General features: G+C 39.6%; 1 pseudogene; it reads left to right on the top strand.

Annotated features, from left to right (window-relative positions):
• Positions 1-2,560: 2,560 nt before the first annotated feature.
• Positions 2,561-7,014, top strand: LOC105738386 (annotated as a pseudogene).
• The last annotated feature ends 5,857 nt before the right edge of the window (positions 7,015-12,871 follow it).

The raw sequence follows: 12,871 nt of genomic DNA, 5'->3' as shown, positions 1-12,871 counted from the left end.
ACTTCTAAGTATCACTTCAGTTGGTTTGGTAGAGACTTCAAACCCTTGCACATATTCAGAAGGTGCATCCCGTAATGATCCTCAGATTTGGGGACTGAGTTTGGATTGTCCGGCCAGTGCACAGATGATAACTGGCACATTCATTCTTCTTAAATTAGCATCCTTTCTTTCACTCAGTTCAATGTGAACCCTGTGGTGCAATGACTGATTATGACCTCAGGGTGTTGGATAGAGGATGTCCCATACCCTCAAAGAGCACAGATCTGGTCTAATATTTCACTGATTCCTGTGAACAAGTTAGACAGGGGTCGCCAATCTTTTGGCCTCCCAGAGCCACATTGGAAGAAGAATTGTCTGGGCCACACGTAAAATACACTAACACTAACAATAGCTGATGATCTAAAAAAAATGCAAAATAAATCTCATACTGTTTTAATAAAGTTTATGAATTTGTGTTGGGATGCATTCAAAGCCATCCTGGGCCACATGCGGCCCGCGGGCGGCAGGTTGGGCAAGCTTGAGTTAGAATCTTAATATTAAAACTAATAAGAATGTTTACAGCATATTACTTCTAAGTATTCTTGCCAAGATATTCAATCCTAATTTGAAGCGGAGTACTCCCATGACAATAAATTCTTTCCTACCCTGCCTTATTTTACGTCCCTCCTTCCAACCCCCTTGAGATCCACTCCTACACACCTTCCCCTGAATCATGCCAGTATATATTATCCAGCTCGTCCAAGTCTTTCCATGAAAGTCTGTTTCCTCCCAGGACAGAAACTGAATTTCCCTGCTGGGACTATGTATGATCAGACTTTATCTTAATTATTGGTCTGAAGGTAATGAGAGGTCAGAGAAGCAGATGATTCTGAGGAGGACGTGCATTAACCTGCAAAGCCTGCATTCTGGCTGAGTAGTTTTGCCAGGGGCAGCTGTTCTCTAGCGGGACAGAGCTACTTCTGGTGGCCTGAAATGTTCTGGGAAACCTGGAGGTTGAAATTTTTGAAGTAAATTACTTTCAACAAATACCCCTATTCCAGGTCCAGGGATTCCTTCCCTTTCATGGCTCTAAGTTTAGCATAAGTGACCTCTCAAACCTGCACATTCCTTTGTTGCCCTGCCACCCTTAGGATTGAAGCATGGGTTTTATTTTCACACAGTTTGCCTTCTGTCTACAGCAGACATAGTTCTCTTTAAACATTGCCATGATGCCTGCCTGGATTTCTGGAATGCCCCAAAATAGTTGGCTGGTCTGAGCCTAATTCTTTTTCTTCAAAGCTTCTAAGGCAGTTATCAAAAAGCAGCCAACTTCACAGCACATGTCAGTACATGACAATATTTTGCCCCGTATTAGTCAAGTGCAGAGCTACTTTATAACCTACCTCTTCCCTTTTCACCTGTACCTCATCTCAATCCAGTATAAGGAAGAGTCTTAGTAACTATAATAGTACAGAGACAAGATACTGCCTTCTGTTCACCTTCTGCTATGTAACTACAGCCTTTCCAGCAATCGAGACCTACTTAGCAGGTATTTTGTACCTGAGTACAAACCATGAGTTATAATCAAACACAATTTGCTGCTCATATTGGTCCAGGTTTGGCAATTGAAAGCTCATTCAGTTGGCTCCTGTGCCCCTTTGACTTATCCATATAAGTGATTTTGCTTTGTTTTTTCCTTACTTTCTGGCATTACAAGATTCCCCAGTCTCAGCTTCTTAGTAACTATAATAGTACAGACAGCCAAAGGTTGTTACCATTAACTTATCACACAGTCCTCATTGCCCTCTGACCAGTGAGTGGACAGTCCAGTTCCAGAGTCCCATTCAGAGCATCTGCTGTGTAGAGCCACTCTTGGTTCCAAAAAGAAGTACAGCCTGAAATTAGGACTTGGGTACAGTAGTTTGAGAAGCAATCCCATGGGCAGGAAGAAAAGCACAGGAAAGAATGGTAAATATAATGGTATGTAATAGAAGTCAATGCTTTAGGCACCAGAGACTGAATTTTACTATAATCTCAAAAAGAGTGTACAGAAAGCAGCTAACATTGTCTGTCTGAAGGAAAGGACTTTAGGGCATTTATCCACCAGCTCAGGTCCCTCACTGAATGAGGGAGCATAAATTCCCCCACACTTCTGGATTGCACTTGCATGAGAGTCACACAGGTTCCCTTAGTGCCCAGAGTGAAAAGAAGAAAGAAGCACAGAACATGCCTCTAGAAGGATAGTAAGTCTGAGCTCACTCGGAACTGTCCACTGCAGTTACAGTGTTGCAAAAATGGACCATGGGGAAATGACACAGGCACCAACAGTGTCTGCCATGCTAGCTGTATAACCCTGGGCAACAAACAACTTACCTGAGCCCGTATCCTTATCTGTAAAATGAGGTACATGTCATATGTCTAACATAGTCATTTGAGGACTCAATTTGTCAGTGAATTAAAAGAACCAGGTGTCCTGCCCATCATCAAGTCTGGCTGAGGTGTCACTCATGAAGGTAGACACCATACACCCTCATTGTTTCATATCTTTATGTTTTGTATGTTTAGTGCTCATTTTAGGTCAATGGGGCATTTCAAGTTAAGTGGGATAGAAGTAAGTAAAGGAAAAGTTTGGGGAAGGGTAAGTGAAATAAAACTTCAGGGTATTTTTTTCCCAGAGACATTCAGTTGGTCCAGCTCTATTTGTTGAAACACTATTATTTTTCACATTGAATTACCTGGACACCTTTGTTAATTAGTTTGTCTTAGAAGTGAAAGTCTACATATGGATTCTCTGTTCTATTCCATTCATCTGCATATCTCTCATGAATACTGCACACTTTATTTATAGTGGTTAATATTGTAGTTTTATAATAAATATTGGAATCAAGTCAGGTTAGGTCCTCCAATCTTATCTTGCTTTTTTTAATACACTTTAAAAACAGTTTTAGATTAACAGAAAAATTGAGAAGACAGCACAAAATTACCACATACCCTGTACCCAGATTTTCCTATTTTAACTTCTTACATTAGCGTTGTACATCTGTTACAATTAATAAACCAGTAGTGATACACTATTATTAACTAAAGTCTCAAACTTTATTCAGATTCCCTTAGTCTAGCTAATGTCCTTTTTCTATTCCAAAATGCCAAAGAGAAAACTATGGTACTTTTAGTTGTCATGTCTCCTTTCGCTCTGCTTGGCTGTGACTCTTTTTCAGACTTTCCTTGTATTTGGATGACCTTGACAGTTCTGAAAATTACTGAGTTAGGTATTTTGTACCAGGGTACAAACCATGGGTTATAATCCAACACAATTTGCTGCTCAAATTGGCCCAGCTTTGGCTGTTGAAAGCTCATTCCGTTGGCTCCTTGCCCCTTTGACATATCCTTGTGATTTTGCTTTGTTTTTTCCTTACTTTCTGGCACTACAAGATGACCTAGTCTCATCCTATGTATTTCTTACCCCAGTTCTAGAATCAGCAATATATCCAAGAGTTTCTGTTGCTTTTATTGGAGAATGGTATAGAAAACAAAATCAGGGCACTAGGCAGGCTCATTGCTACTTTGTCTTTTTAAATATTGTCTTGACCATTTAAGGTTCTTTGTCTTTCCATGTGAATTTTAGAATCAGTCTGTAAACCCCTTCAAATGACGCTGCTAAGCTTTTGATTGGAATTAAATTTATAGATCAATTTGGAGAGAATTTTCATCCTAATATCGTTTGCTAATCCATGAACCCAAGAAACCAAATTGCAAGAAAACAAAAGGCAAGATGCCTTCTTTGTGCAGATGTGCAGAGAAGAACCTAAGAAGAAAAACCCACTGGTCCCTGTCAATTTTGCAGAGTTTTCCAAGAAGTGCTCTGAAAGGTGGAAGACAATGTCTGGGAAACAGGAGTCTAAATTTGATGAAATGGCAAAGGCGGATAAATTATGCTATGATCGGGAAATGAAGGATTACGTACCAGCTAAGGGAGGCAAGAAGAAGGATCCTAATGCCCACAAAAGACCACCATCTGGATTCCTCCTGTTCTGTTCAGAATTCTGCCCAAGATCAAATTCACAAAGCCTGACATCTCTATTGGAGATGTGGCAAAAAAGCTGGATGAGATGTGGAATAACTTAAATGACAGTGAAAAGGAGCCTTACCTCACTGTATCATTGAAGAAAAACCTGAGACTGGGTAATTTATAAAGGAAGGAGGTTTAATTGACTCACGGTTCCTCGTTGCTGGGGAGGCCTCAGGAAACTTACAATCATGGCAGAAGGCAAGGAAAAACAAGCACCTTCTTCACAGGGTGGCAAGATGGAGTGAGTGCCAAAAGGGGAAATGCCAGACACCTGTAAAACCATCAGATCTCGCGAGAACTCACTATCACAAGAACAGCAACCGCCCCCATGATCCAATTGCCTCCACCTGCGCCCACCCTTGACAGGTGGGGATTATTGGGATTACAATTCCAGGTGAGATTGGTTTGATCACCAAGGCAGCAAAGCTGAAGGAGAAGTATGAGAAGAATGTTGTTGACTATAAACCTGGAAAGTTTGATGGTGCAAAGGATCCTGCTAAAGTTGCCTGAAAAAAGGTGGAAGAGGAAGATGACAGCACAAGACTCCGTCTCAAAAAAAAAAAAAAAAAAAAGACGAGGAGGAAGTAGAGGAGGAGGATGAATTAAAAAACCGTTCATCTGTTTTAAAAATGCTTTTCTATAATGACTTTGTTTCCTACAACTCCGATAAGTTCAATTAATTTTAGCTTTCTTTTATATATTCCTTAGGATTTTCTACTTAATGATCAGTTTGTCTGCAAATAAAAACAACTTTACTTCTTCCCTAATCTTATGACTTTTATTTCACCGCTTTATTGCACTAAGGCTTTCAGTACAATGTTACATATAAATGCAGAGAGCAGGCATTCTTTGCCTTGTTCTGATTTTTCAGAGGGGAAGTATTATCTTTCACCATTGAATATAATTTTGGCTGTAGATTTTTCCTGGATGCTATTTATTACATTGAGGAAGTTTCCACTCCTAGTTTGCTAAGTTTTTACTATGAATGTGTCTTGAATTTTGTCAAATGCTTTCTCTGCATTTACTGAGATCATCAAATGGGTTTTCTCCTTTTTTATCTAATCTGGTGAATTTCATTAACAAATTTTTCAGATGCTATGCCAACAGCGCATTCTTTGCATAAACCTCATTTGGCCTTGATGTATTTACTCTTTGTGTAAATTGCAGAATTTAATTTGCTAATATTTCATTAAGTACTTTTTTAAATTATGGATTTTCAGTTTATGGTCACGGGGAATATAGTCTGTAGTTTCCTTTACATGTGATGCTTTTGTCTGGTTTTAGTATCAGGGTAATGCAAACCTTATAATATTAGTTGGGTAATGTTCCCTACTGCTCTATTTTCCGAAAAAGTTTGTGTACTCTCAATATTAGTTCTTCCTCAAATGTTTGCTGGAATCCATCAGTGAAGACATTTGGACCTGGAGTTTTCTTTCTGGGAAGGTTTTTTAGGTACAACTACAATTTTTTAATTTTCATTTTTAATTGTGGTAAAAATACATTAAGATAAAAATTTACCATCCTAACCATTTTTAAGTGTACAATTCAGTAGTGTTAAGAAAATTAACATTGTTGTGCAACAGAGCCCTAGAACTTTTTCCTCTTGCAACACTGAAACTCTACACCCACTGAACATCATCTCCCCATTTCTCCTTTCCCATCCCTGGCAACCACCATTCTACTTTCTGTTTCTATGAGTTTGACTACTTTCAATACCTCATCTAAGAGGAACCATACAGTATTTTTATTTTTGTGATGGCTTATTTCACTTAGCATCACGCTGTCCAGGTTCACTCATGTCGTTGCATGTGACAGGATTTCCTTATTTTTTAAGGCTGAATAATATTCTACGATGTGTTTATACCACATTTTCTTCATCCATACATGGGCATTTGAGTTGCTTCTGCCTCTTGGCTATTGTGAATAATGCTACAATGAACATGATGTGCAAATATCTCATAGAGATCTCACTTTCAATACTTTTGGGTATATATCCAGAAGTGGAATTGCTGGATCATATGGTAATTCTATTTTTAATTTTTTTGAGGAACATCCATACTCTTTTCTGTAACCGTTGTTCCATTATACATTCCAACCAACAATGCACAAGGGTTGCAATTTCTACAAATCCTCACCAGCACTTGTTATTTTCTGGGGTTTTTTTTATAGTAGCCATTTTCATGGATATGAGGTGATATCTCACTGTGGTTTTGATTTGCATTTCTCAATTATTAACAATTTTAAACATCTTTTCATACACTCGTCAGCCATATGTGTATCTTCTTTGGAGAAATATCTATTCAAGTCCTTTGCCCATTTTTAAATTTGGTTACTTGGTTTTTTGTTGTGGAGTTGCAGGAATTCCTTATATATTCTGCATGTTAACACCTTATCAGATATAAGATTTGCAATTATTTTCTCCCATTCTGTGGGTTGCTTTTCACTCTATTTCTTTTGATATACAGGAGTTTTGGGGTTTGACGTAGTCCCATTTGTCTATTTTTGCTTTGTTGCCTATGCCTTTTGTTGTCATATCCAAGAAATTGTATGACTAAATCCAATGTCATGAGCTTTTTCCCCATGTTTTCTTCTAGGAGTACAGTTTTAGGTCTTCAGCTTAGGCCTTTCATCAATTTTGAATTAATTTTTGTATATAATGTAACGTAAAGGGCTCACTTCATTCTTTTGTATATGGATATTCAGTTTTCCCAACACCATTTGTTGAAGAGACTTCCCATTCCCCACTGAGTGATCCCGGCACCCTCATCAAAGATCATTTGACCATAGACAAGAGGGCTTATTTAGGGCTGTCTGTTCCATTTGCTGATCTATATGTCTATTTTTATGCCAGTACCACACTATTTTGATTATTGTAGCTTTGTAATATGTATGTAATTCAAAAATCACAAAGGGTATAGATATAGAAAATTGTATTTTTTGATAAAAATGCAGATATTCCTCACTAAAAATATATACTCTTCCTGTGTTAATTCTTCCAGCACAGAAATCTTTAAATGACTATTATATAATTCATACCTTAGAGGTAAAGGCAGTGTATATTTATGCAAATCTCTGCATCCTTCTCAATACTTATTACCTTTTTTTATTACAGCCATTCCAATACAACATTATGCAAAGTGACGAGAACAGACATACACTTGTCCTTTTCCTGCTCATAGGGGCAAAGTGTTCAGTCATTCACCATTAAGTGATATCAGGTGTAGGTTTTCCTTAGATGCTTTTTATCAGGCTTCACACATGTTCAAGGGTCAACCAGAAAGAGATGTGGGCAAACAGGATTGGGGATCCCCTCTCTAGCATTTTCCTTTTCAGGATCACCCACTGACTCCAGCAGCTTCAGTTGCCCCAGCCATCAGTCCTCTGATTTCCTATGCTAGAGAAACTTCAGCTTTTCCACTGGATCCTCTGCCACCCAGCACTCTACTGACTACAACTGCCCTGAAGCTAAAATGTAGAAACAGAGCTCACTCCAAATAGTTTTCCTCCTCTGCATGTGGACCCCTCTCCAGGAATCTTCCTAGAGTTGTTAAAATTCTTTCTATATTCAATACTAGTCTCTTATGTGATTTGCAAATACAAATACATTCTCCCAGTCTGTGGGCTGTCTTCATATTCTTGACGCTGTCATTTGAAGCACATAAGTATTTATTTATAGCATAGTCCAATATAACCATTTTTTTCTTTTATCCCTGTACTTTTTGTATTATATCTAAGAAATCAATGCTTAACCCGAGGTCACAAAGATTTAGTCCTGTGTTCACTCTCTGAGGGCTTCAGGCAGCTGCTTTCTGAAGTTTACACTGGTTTTCTGGAGAAGGGTTGATTTGGTAGGCTCTTACTCAGACATTACATGCCGTGCAAGTCAGATATTTAGAATGTTTGATTTCAGGAAATTCTTATCCCAAGAGTTTGACTACCATACATCAATGTCTAATTGAAAAATCCAAAAGTGTGTTTAGGTCTTCATAGAAAACCCAGAGCACAGTACAATTTCTTTTACATATGAATAAGATATCACATGAAAAAGATATACTCTAGCACGTGCTCTAGGAACTTCCTCTCCCCTAAAACAGAGGTATATGACCAGGCATAATATACAATTACATTAACTTCTTTGACAACAAAATAATAAATTAGACAGATACCAAATTTACGGCCAGCAAAACCCCCAGTTTTTTTCTACCCAAAGGGATAATCCAAGAGCAATAACAAGACAATCTTTTTACTGAGATGAAATTCACATAACGTGAAACTATTTTAAAGTGGACGCTCAGTGACATTTCTTATATTCACAATGTTGTCGACTACCACCTCTATTTAGTCCCAAGACATTTCACCACCCCAAAATAAAACCTCATACTCATTAAGCAATTACTTTCTATTCTCTTCTTGCCCCACACCCAGCCCCTGATAGCCATCAATCTCTCTTCTCTCTATTGACTTACCTATTCTGGATATTTTATATAAATGTAATCATAAAATGTAAATTTTGTGTCTGACTTCTTTTACTTAACATAATGTTTTGGAGGTTCATCCACATTATAGCATGTATCAGCACTCTATTCCTTTTTATAGCTGAATAAAACTCCATTGTATTTATATACCACAATTTACCTGTTCATCAGTTGATGGACATGTGGGCTGTTTCCATCATTTGGCTACTGTGAAAAGCACTGCTATGAACATTAGCTTTTTTCCACTTTTTTTTATTGTGGCAAAAAATACATAATAATGATAAATTCTGTTATAGTTCAGTACATTACGCATATTCAGTGTTGTACAACCATCACTACTATCCATCTCTGAAACTTTTTATCTTCCTTAACAAACTTTGTGCCCATTAAACCCTAATCTTGGCCAGGCACGGTGGTTCACGCCTGTAATCCAGCACTTTGGGAGGCTGAGGCGGGTGGATCGCTTGAGGTCAGGAGTTCGAGGCCAGCCTGGCCAACATGGTGAAACCCCATCTTTACTAAAAATACAAAACTTAGCCAGGAGTGGTGGCACATGCCTGTAATCCCAGCTACTCGGGAGGAAGAGGCAAGAGGATCACTCAAACCCAGGAAGCATAAGTTGCAGTGAGCTGAGCCCACAGTAAGTTTGTCAAACAGGTCAAAGTTGTCTGCAGCTCCACTTAGCCTAGAATCCAGTCATGCCACTGCACTCCAGCCTGGGCGACAGAGCGAGACTCCGTCTCAAAAAAGGAAAAAAAAAAAAAAAAACGCTAACCTCCCATTTCCTTTCTCCCACCAGCTCCTGGTACCCGCCATTGTACTTTCTGTCTCTGTAAATCTGATTACTTTAGGTACCTCATATAAGTGGAATCATATTAATACAATAGTCGTCCTGTGTCTGGTTTATTTTATTCAGCATAATGTTTTCAAGATGAACATCAAATATTTTTTATAAAAAGTACACATTTTACTTGCAAAATTTATTAAGTTTAACACTGCAATCAAATGGCAAAGACACCATCAAAAACATGTACGAAGCAAGCACCTTTTGCTGGCATCACTTCATTAGATCCTCACAGCTGCTCTGTGAGATGGGCTTTACAGATGAAAGAATAGAGCCCAGAGAAGATAAGTGACTTACCCAAGAACATGCAGCTTGTAAACCAACAAGCAAACATGCACATTCAGGTCTTCTAATGTCCAGTCCTTTTTAACTTACAGGATCAGCTGCCTCCCATCCCATTTATAAGGATGGTCAAAACAAAAAGACACCAATGTTGGACAGCAAGTCAGGGAAGGAGATAGAACTTGATAAACTAGCTTTTGTAACTGATACGGGAGGGAAGTGCTGGGAAGGGCGTGGTCCCTTTAAATAATAGGAAAGGAGGGAAGGGAAGTGCTGGGTAGAGGAGGGCGTGGTCCCTGGCGAGGGCTTCACCCCCAAACCCGTGCCCACGGGCCTAAGTGAGGACAGGCACCCCTGCCTTCAGCGCCCAAGTGTTGCATTTCCCAAGACCACCCTGGCTCACCATGGCCCCATCCTGTGCCTATAAACACCTCCAAGATTCTAGCAGGCAGACACACAAGCAGCTGGACGTGGAGAGGAACACGTTGCAGAAGACACAAGCAGCTGGACAGCGAGAGGATGTGGATGGGAGCACGCCAGAGGAAGAGCACACGACAGATGCCGGCATGCCGACAGGCCACGACTGGCGGAAGGAGAAACAGTTGGCGGAGTTTGGCCAGGGCAATCAGAGGAGAGCCCAGGCAATCTAGCGGCCCAGCTCCAGGGGAAAACCGTCTCCCTTCTGGCTCCCGCATCTGCCGAGACCTACGTCTACCCAGTAAAACTTTGCTGAGTAGGTCACACCTTGCACTCATTCTCCAAGCCCAGGTGCGATCCGATTCTCCTGGTACACCAAGGCAAGAACCCAGGTATACAGAAAGCCCTCTGTCCTTGCAATAAGGCAGGGGTCTAATTGAGCTAACACAAGCTAACTATGGATGGCTAAACTAAAAGAGCACGTGGTAACACATGCCCACTAGGGCTTCAGCTGCAAACATTCACCCCTAGACATTGCTGTGGGGTCGGAGCCCCACAGCCTGCCCATCTGTATGCTCCCCTAGATTTGAGCAGTGGGGCACTGAAGAAGCCAGCCACATCCCCATTCCACACCCTGCAAGGGGGACAAGGGAACATTTCCTGTTTCACTGAGAAGGGCATTCCAGGCTGGTAACCATCTGTGACCTGGGTGCAGAGATGAGCTTGGTAGGGGCTGCACAAGGAAGAAAGAAGCAGGATGTGGATAGGAACTGTGAATATCCTAATCCGATTTAAAAAGGGCTCTTAGAAGATCTTTCCTTTCATTCCAACCTATAATGGATTATCTTAAACAAGGACCTTTGTTCTTTTTTTCCCTGCCTCATGAGAATATACAGATAAATAGAATTTCAGCCAAACACTACATGTGCCCTGAGAGCTTCCTAGTTGGCATCTGCTGCATTTGTCTTTTCCCACTGCTGCCTGGACTGGGGCAGGATGTGGAAGGGATGAGGTATTGCTTAACACACATTAGAGACAAAATCCTTGACAAAAAAAAGTACTAAAGTGAATTTGTTTCATTTACTTGATAACCCATACTATAGACTACCTTTGCCCTTAAAATTGATTTCTGCAGACGACAGAATTTTTTTATTGCCTCAGCTATTAATGCCAGCCCAACCACAAATTTCTAGAATTTCTTTCATTTCTTTCTGAAAAGCATACACATCTTTATTTTATATTGCATCGCTTCTTTAGAAGAAAACATGATTTTGCTCATTGTTTTTGGTAACACTGCTAAAGATATAAAAGCATTTAATTTAACAATAATTACTATCAAAAGAAGTAACTTTTGAAAAACTGCCCAGAGTGTTTATTGCAGAAACAAAAAGAAAAACTGAGAGGAGTGAAGACTAGGCATTTGCAATTTGTGGATACCAACCAACCATAAGCAGAATAATAATAATTTGGTCCTAATCAAAAGATTTGGTCTATTTGGGGCCAGGTGCAATGGCTCATGCCTGTAATCCCAACACTTTGGGAGTCTGAGGCAAGGGGATTGCTTGAACCCAGGAGTTCGAGATCAGCCTGGGCAGCAGAGGGAGATCCCTTCTCTACAAAAAAAAAAAAAAAAATTTTTAATTAGCTGGCTGTGGTGGTGCACGGAGTTGGTGCCTGTAATTCCAGCTACTCTGGAGGCTGCGGTGGGAGGATCACTAAAGCCCAAGAGGTCAAGGCTGCAGGGGGCTAAGATCGCACCACTGCACTCCAGCCTGGGCAAGAGTAAGACCCTGTCTCAAAAAAAAAAAAAAAAAAAAAAAAAAAGATTAAATGGCAAAGCCTTCTTTGGGCAACTCTGTATGTAAGTTGGCAAAGACCAAAATAGTGCCAACATATGAAGCACTGAAAAAGAAAAAGTTAAAATATCTTAGCCTCAACACTGGAAATATAGCAAGCCCACATAGTTGAAGACCAAACACATCAAGACTCATCTTTCCCTTAAAAGAATTTTCAGCTGGGCACAGTGGCTCGTGCCTGTAATCCCAGCACTTTGGGAGGCTGAGGCAGGTGGATTACTTTAGACCAGGAGTTTGGGACCAGCCTGGCCAACATGTGAAACCCCCATCTCTACTAAAAATATAAAAATTAGCCGAGACTGGTGGCACACACCCGTAGTCCCAGCTACTCAGAAGACTGAGACAAGACTCGCTTGAACCCAGGAGGCGGAGGCTGCAGTGAGCCAAGATTGCACCACTGCACTCCAGCCTGGGCAACAGAGTGAGACTTTGTCTCAAAAAAAAAGAGAATTTTTCTTTGTCAGATGTAGAATATAACTTAAGAGAAATTGATTAATATTTAGGCTCCTTAGTATAGAAAACTGGAAGAAAATAACATTTAATTTGCTATACTAAATTTTTTTTAATAAAGACATTCAAAAGGAAAATTTAGATTATAAGTAGCATGGCACATATAGAATATGAACACAGAAGGTTCATATCTAAGCCCTAAGCCACTTATGTTAAACACCTATAAAAGGAACAAAAACTAAACTTCCACATTATTTTACCCAGTAAAAGATGTAGGCTATTAGTAGAAAGTTGGTTAAGTAAATTCAAAAAATAAAAATATAAAAAAAGAAATAATGAAAAAAATTTTGAAAAGTATTAATAAAATAAAGATGTAGGCTACATTGCTGAGGCTATTATTCACACCATATAGAAATTAGGTTCTCGGGCCAAGCAGAAACTATAACATAATCAGAAAGAATACCTAAAGAAATAAAGTATGACTTCCTACATTTTTTAT

This window comes from Nomascus leucogenys, chromosome 12, assembly GCF_006542625.1.
Source record: "Nomascus leucogenys isolate Asia chromosome 12, Asia_NLE_v1, whole genome shotgun sequence".
Classification (NCBI taxonomy): Eukaryota; Metazoa; Chordata; class Mammalia; order Primates; family Hylobatidae; genus Nomascus; species Nomascus leucogenys.
This window is presented reverse-complemented; position numbering and strand designations above follow the sequence as displayed.